We start from the raw sequence: 7,526 nt of genomic DNA, 5'->3' as shown, positions 1-7,526 counted from the left end.
CAAAAATAAGTTTTCACAAATTGTGAATTACAGTTGTGATTATTATTTCACTTTTACAGTTCACCATTTACAATCACAAATCATAGTCTGCTCTTCTTTGTATTTTATGGGACGATCAATACGGTGGCCCTGAAGGGCAAATGGTAATGGCAAAAAGGAAAATACAACGACATTAACTCCTAACGGAACCTGCTATGACAAGGATCATTGCTGATTGGACGAAAGCACATCTGTCTTTTTAACAGGTGTGAAAGGCTGCTTGACGCTGTACCTGAGGGCTGTTGCACAAAAAGCAGAATTAACTTTTTGTTGTTGTCATTTGCCCTTCAAGGCCACCGTAATTGTACCTTCATACGCCCGCTGCAACAAGGTAAATAGACCCACATGGTGACATTATATTATTGATGTGATGTACAAAAGGTGTTTTTTGGTGTGTGCGCCCGTTGCCGCCCTCAGCAGCTACTCATATCACCCGTATCTACTGTCTGTGTTCATCACCTTAAAACACAGTCAGTGATGTTTGTTGGAAACACACGACTTAACTGGAGAAACTACCAGCAGGAATCACTAAATCCTTCCTGATTCACTATATAGTGAACTACATTTATGACCCTGATATTTTATTGAAGTACTGTCCCACAATGCAACCTGTCACATTTAGTAGATGTGAGAATAACTCCACAGCTGTCAGTGATGATGATTAGTGACTGTAGAGTGTCTGTTATATTGGGAGCAGTGACTGAGTGAACGAGGTGTCTCTACAACACCAGTGTACCATCATCAGACACTTTTTACCCTGAATTCAGTCTGTCAGGTTGTACTTTTTCTCAAAGTGGTTTATTTTAAACTATTCAGTCAGAAATGGGTTATTATAGGTTGAAAGTTGCTGAACTCCCAACAACCTCCATGAATTCATCTTCAACTCTTTAATAAAGTTTATAATTCACTAAATTTAAAACTGTGCATATAAAACCACAGAAACAATGAGTGTATTCTGAAGCTGGTTTCAGACCACAGTGCTGTCTGATAAAGGTGTGATTGTCTGTTTTGTACCTTGTGGTCAAAGTAACAACTTTGTACTTATAGCAGCGAGCAGCTCTGTAGTCATTTGACTACAGAGTTTCCTGTTTCACATACAAACTGTTCACTTATATTTTGGCTTTAAGTCTTATAATGCTACATGAAAACATGATATATTCACCATAACAGTTGTACTAATATTCTGATTTATATCACATGTCTAACAGTGAATACAGTACACTAACAGTCCTGGTTAATATGAATGTGTTTTATCTTCCAGAGAGTGATCCAGCTGCAGTTTACTCAGTAGTGAAAAGAGCAGAAGGCGTCACTTATGGAGAAATAGTCGTCAAATCAAACAGGAAGAGAGGTAAAGCTGCTCTTCTGTCTTTATCTCTGAACTTTGAACAGAGTCAGGCTAACAGATTCCCTCTGTTTCCAGCCTTTATGCTAAGCTAAGCTAACCACATGCTGACTACTTACTAAACCTTAACACACAATCATGAGACTGATATCAATCTTCTCATTCTCTCAAAGAAATAAAACATTTTGTTGAACTATTCCTTTACAGTTTAAGCATGTTAGGAATATCAGTCAACACTCATTTTGGCAAGAAACATAAAGAATACAAAGATTAAACATAATGCACCATGCAGTCAAGAAGAAACTGTTCTTGTGGTTTATTATACTGTAAACATCCAGCAGGGAGACATGATGGTGTTAAAGTTTTAGTCCCTAATCACATTACAGCTGAAGAAGTTCTGACAGAAACATCACTGTCACAAAGCTAATGTGGCATTATGGGGACTTCAGGGTTTATGGGGACCGCAGGTGTTCTCTGCATCCAGACTAAATATTAAAATGAGGATCATCTAAAGGATCTTGTAATGATTTTATTATCATCAAACATTGAAACATCTCTGCAGCTGCTAAATATCAGCAGTGATTTCCTGAGTTAATCCTTCTCCTAAAACTAGGACCATAAATGTGTGAGTTATTGTGCAGTTAGGAGAGATTTCCTGCTCTGAGAAGCTTCATGAATTCAGGTCCAGAGTTCACATCTCATCACAGACCTGCAGTGAAACTTTGTCTTTACATGAAGTGTCTCCAAGATCTTCCCTGACCTCAACCCAACTGTAGTTACCATCAGTAGATGTTGGAAAAGACTTGTTTTTTCTACAACTGTGTCTCATATAGTTTGAACTGTGTGTGTTCAGTGTCTCCATTAGAGCCAGAGGTTGTCTACTCTTCACTGAGGTAGACCTCCACACCTTCACACCAGTCCAACCACTGACGTCCAGCTGGCCTGTTACTGGTCTCCAGAGCCCCTCAGACAGTAGTACATTCATTTATAGATTTCATATACTTCATGTTGTTGTTCACTAAATTACACTCAGGCAGCTACAGAAAAACAAATAACAGATTCATTTGGTGAATAAAACAGTGAAATGTAAAAACTTATATTAATACATTTATTGAAATATATCCTATGTAATAATAATAATAATGATATAATAACTTTTAGTGTTTTGGTCCAAAACAGCAACACATCTTTGAGTATATATTTCTATCTAACATATTGATGAGAGTTGCTTTGCTTTACTGTTATTAAAGTGTATCATATATAATATATATGTGTAGCATGCTGTTGTTGCTGCAGCATTAACGTTTACTGGATCAATAAACTTTGTTCTAGTTTCTTTTGTCCGTGTGGTTCTGTGGGTTTCATAAAGCTGTGAGATGGAAAATTAGACTCGTTCAGGTTTGGTTGTGATCAACACGTATTTCTCACTATTTGTATGTTTATAGCTCTGCAGTGCAACAAACATACTAAAACCACAACCACAGACTATGAACAGCAGGAACGCCCTTTAGTAGCTGGAACCTTTGTTCACACACAGCTGCGGCACAGAGTGAAGGTTTGATTCTTTAATCATTGAAACATTCAGTCTGTAAAACTTCTCCTGGTTTAAACATCACACATCATGTCGTTCATATTAAACACTTGAATCTGTTCTGTTGTTGATGTGACGCTCTGTAACATCAGACTGGTGTGGATCTACTGGGTTATCTGGATGACTTCTCAGTGCAGGTTCTGACCACTAGTAGTGCTAGAGAGCAGCGTTCTCACTGGAGGGTTTCTGTTGTGTTTGTACTGGATCCACAGTCCTGCTGATGGTCTTACATTACTCCACTGATACAGGTCACTGTAACACACCATGAAACACACAAATGCACCATCAAAGGCAGGAGAGAAGAAGAAAGCAGTCTTCTTTTTGACAGTTAAAGATACTGGAACTGTTTCCACTGATCACTTTATTAGGAACACCTTTACAATCTAATACAATCTAACACAACAGGTCATAGTGGTCGTAGTGAGTAGAGGTACTGGAGAGTCTTATATTGAAAAGTGTTCCTAATATTTTCCCCTCTCATGTACGTTAATGGGTGGACAAAATATTAGGAACACAAACTGAAAATGTATTCTTCATAAATGTGGAGTTTATAGCAGAGCTGTTGTATGTATGTTGGATTGAATTAGATTGCACAGGTGTTCCTAATGAAGAGACCAGTGAGTGAAAATATCACATGATCTGTTTCAGCCTCCGTCCTCTAGGGGGCGCTACAGCTCTCTGCAGTTCTGCCCTCTTACTCTGTTCACTGCCAGGAAATACAGTGATAATTATCTGCTGTGTAATATAGTGTGTCCGTAAATATGCATTTAACAACAAACTCTCAAACCTCACATTTCTTAAATTACATATATTGAAATTTGATATAAATTTTGTGTGAAACTCACAATAAGTTACAACCAAAGCAGGAAAAACAGCAGAGCAATGACTCACACAATATTCTTCATACAGTTTATATTCAGAGTCTTATTGTTCCCTTTGAATTTTCTTTTTTCTTTCTTTCTATTTTTCTCCTAATGCTGTTTTCTTGCATTTGGAGAAAAATAGAAAGAAAGAAAAAAGAAAAGGTAATGGTATACAGATATAATTCAAAGGGAACAATAAGACTGAGTATTGAGACATTAGTGGTCACAGTTTTCACTCAGAAGAAGGAAATATCTGAACAATTTCTAATATGAATTATTCCATTATTCCAAATTTCAGTGTATTCACAGAAGAATTATGTTAGCCTCCTCATCTTTCGGCTTCTGGCTTGAAAATGAACCAGAATGAATACAAAACATCTCTGCAACCACCAAGTTAATATGAATAATCTTAGTATCATAATAAAGGTAACACTTTCTGCAGAGGTGTAAGATTAGTACAGATGTTACTGAGTCACAGTAAATGAAAGTCAAAACCTGCACTGAGAAGTCATCCAGATAACCCAGTAGATCCACACCAGTCTGATGTTACAGAATTAGATTGCACAGGTGTAACTAATAAAGATACACCTGTGTAGATAAAGATTATATTACTGTTACAATTAATTATACATATATTTGTTATGTTTTGACATCATTAGCAGATAATTGATTGATATTAGTAAATTGTACCTGGATAAACGCCTCTCAACAGATCCTGGTCAATAACTTTTAGATTTATTTCAACAGGAAGAGAAAACAACCTGAATCCAGCAAATATATAAAAACACTTAACTTATAAAAAAAGGCACATGAACATTTTCCAAACAGCAAACAACAATCCAAACTATCAATACTGTAAAAGACAGAAGGAATAAAATGTTGTAAATACAATCCAACTAAAAAATAACTTCTCACTTTTCTATTCAATCACTGCTTCAACTCTCAGTTTAACACTGAATCACATGATGAACTGTAACTGTCAACATGTGTGATGACTGTATACATGGAAATATGCACCTGCTTTAAAACAAAGAGGAGTTAAATAGTGTAGATGTGATGATCAGTAAAGTGTTGACAGCCTGAGTTCTGCTGAGCTTTAACAGCTGTGACACAAACCAACAGCACCACCTGCTGGCAGTCCTGTGATATTACACCGTTGGCTTACTGTCACATTAAAACTAACACATGACTGAAATATAACTTAACCCTTTATTGGGCAAATCATTATATTTGGTAACTTCTGTAAATATTCCAAAATATCCTTCCTTCTTTCCCTCCTTCCCTCCTTCCTTCCTTCCATCCTTCCTTCCTTCTTTCTTCCCTTCCTCCCTCCTTCTCTCTTTCCTTCCTCCCCCTACCTTCCTCCCTTCTTTCTTTCCTGTCCTTCCTTCCTCCCTCCCTCCTACCTTCCTTCTCTCCGCCCTTCCGTCCGTCCTTCCTTCCTCCCTTCCATCCTTCCTTCCTTCTTTTTTTCCCTTCCTCCCTCCTTCTCTCTTTCTTTCCTCCCCCTACCTTCCTCCCTTCTTTCTTTCCTCTGTCCTTCCTTCCTCCCTCCCTCCTACCTTCCTTCTCTCCGCCCTTCCGTCCGTCGTTCCTTCCTTCCTTCTTTCTTCCCTTCCTCCCTCCTTCTCTCTCTTTCCTCCCCCACCTTCCTCCCTTCTTTCTTTCCTCTGTCCTTCCTTCCTCCCTCCCTCCTACCTTCCTTCTCTCCGCCCTTCCGTCCGTCGTTCCTTCCTCCCGTCCATCCTTCCTTCCTTCTTTCTTCCCTTCCTCCCTCCTTCTCTCTTTCTTTCCTCCCCCTACCTTCCTCCCTTCTTTCTTTCCTCTGTCCTTCCTTCCTCCCTCCCTCCCTCCTACCTTCCTTCTCTCCGCCCTTCCTTCCTCCCTTCCATCCTTCCTTCCTTCTTTCTTCCCTTCCTCCCTCCTTCTCTCTTTCTTTCCTCCCCCTACCTTCCTCCCTTCTTTCTTTCCTCTGTCCTTCCTTCCTCCCTCCCTCCTACCTTCCTTCTCTCCGCCCTTCGTCCGTCCTTCCTTCCTCCCTTCCATCCTTCCTTCCTTCTTTCTTCCCTTCCTCCCTCCTTCTCTCTTTCTTTCCTCCCCCTACCTTCCTCCCTTCTTTCTTTCCTCTGTCCTTCCTTCCTCCCTCCCTCCTACCTTCCTTCTCTCCGCCCTTCCGTCCGTCCTTCCTTCCTCCCTTCCATCCTTCCTTCCTTTTTTTTCCCCTTCCTCCCTCCTTCTCTCTTTCTTTCCTCCCCCTACCTTCCTCCCTTCTTTCTTTCCTCTGTCCTTCCTTCCTCCCTCCCTCCTACCTTCCTTCTCTCCGCCCTTCCATCCGTCCTTCCTTCCTCCCTTCCATCCTTCCTTCCTTCTTTCTTCCCTTCCTCCCTCCTTCTCTCTTTCTTTCCTCCCCCTACCTTCCTCCCTTCTTTCTTTCCTCTGTCCTTCCTTCCTCCCTCCCTCCTACCTTCCTTCTCTCCGCCCTTCCGTCCGTCGTTCCTTCCTTCCTTCTTTCTTCCCTTCCTCCCTCCTTCTCTCTCTTTCCTCCCCCACCTTCCTCCCTTCTTTCTTTCCTCTGTCCTTCCTTCCTCCCTCCCTCCTACCTTCCTTCTCTCCGCCCTTCCGTCCGTCCTTCCTTCCTACCTTCCTTCTTTCTTTCTTCCCTTCCTCCCTCCTTCTCTCTTTCTTTCCTCCCCCTACCTTCCTCCCTTCTTTCTTTCCTCTGTCCTTCCTTCCTCCCTCCCTCCTACCTTCCTTCTCTCCGCCCTTCCGTCCTTCCATCCTTCCTTCCTTCTTTCTTCCCTTCCTCCCTCCTTCTCTCTTTCTTTCCTCCCCCTACCTTCCTCCCTTCTTTCTTTCCTCTGTCCTTCCTTCCTCCCTCCCTCCTACCTTCCTTCTCTCCGCCCTTCCGTCCGTCCTTCCTTCCTCCCTTCCATCCTTCCTTCCTTCTTTCTTCCCTTCCTCCCTCCTTCTCTCTTTCTTTCCTCCCCCTACCTTCCTCCCTTCTTTCTTTCCTCTGTCCTTCCTTCCTCCCTCCCTCCTACCTTCCTTCTCTCCGCCCTTCCGTCCGTCCTTCCTTCCTCCCTTCCATCCTTCCTTCCTTCTTTCTTCCCTTCCTCCCTCCTTCTCTCTTTCTTTCCTCCCCCTACCTTCCTCCCTTCTTTCTTTCCTCCTACCTTCCTTCTCTCCGCCCTTCCGTCCGTCCGTCCTTCCTTCCTACCTTCCTTCCTTCCTTCTTTCTTCCCTCCCTTCCATCATTCCTCCCTCCTTCCTTCCTCCCTTCCATCATTCCTTCCTTCCTTAAGTATTTCATTCAGTGCCCTATAAAGGGTTAATGCAGTAAGAATGTTAAAATGAAATGTTGTATTAATGTTACTGTAATGCAGTGCTTAATTTGTAAATCATAAGGTGCCGGAACGCAAAGTACATATGACAGCTCAGGGATGACGAGACGGGCTCAGGTCCCGGATCATATAGAGACAACGTGCTGAAAACAACATGAACATGCCCACTCACCACGCTGTGGGACTTACAAGCCTCAATTTACAATAATATCCATGGTACAAATGTTATGACGATAATTTACAATTATTTTAGACTATACTCCGCACAGCACAGGCCAATGCCCACATCACCACAGGTGGGACTTACAGTATACAGTCAACAGGTCTAATGTGTAAAACAAAGCTTT

This window comes from Scomber japonicus, chromosome 22 (assembly GCF_027409825.1).
Source record: "Scomber japonicus isolate fScoJap1 chromosome 22, fScoJap1.pri, whole genome shotgun sequence".
In the NCBI taxonomy this organism is placed as follows: domain Eukaryota; kingdom Metazoa; phylum Chordata; class Actinopteri; order Scombriformes; family Scombridae; genus Scomber; species Scomber japonicus.
The sequence above is the reverse complement of the archived record's forward strand: the minus strand, read 5'-3'. Positions refer to the sequence as shown.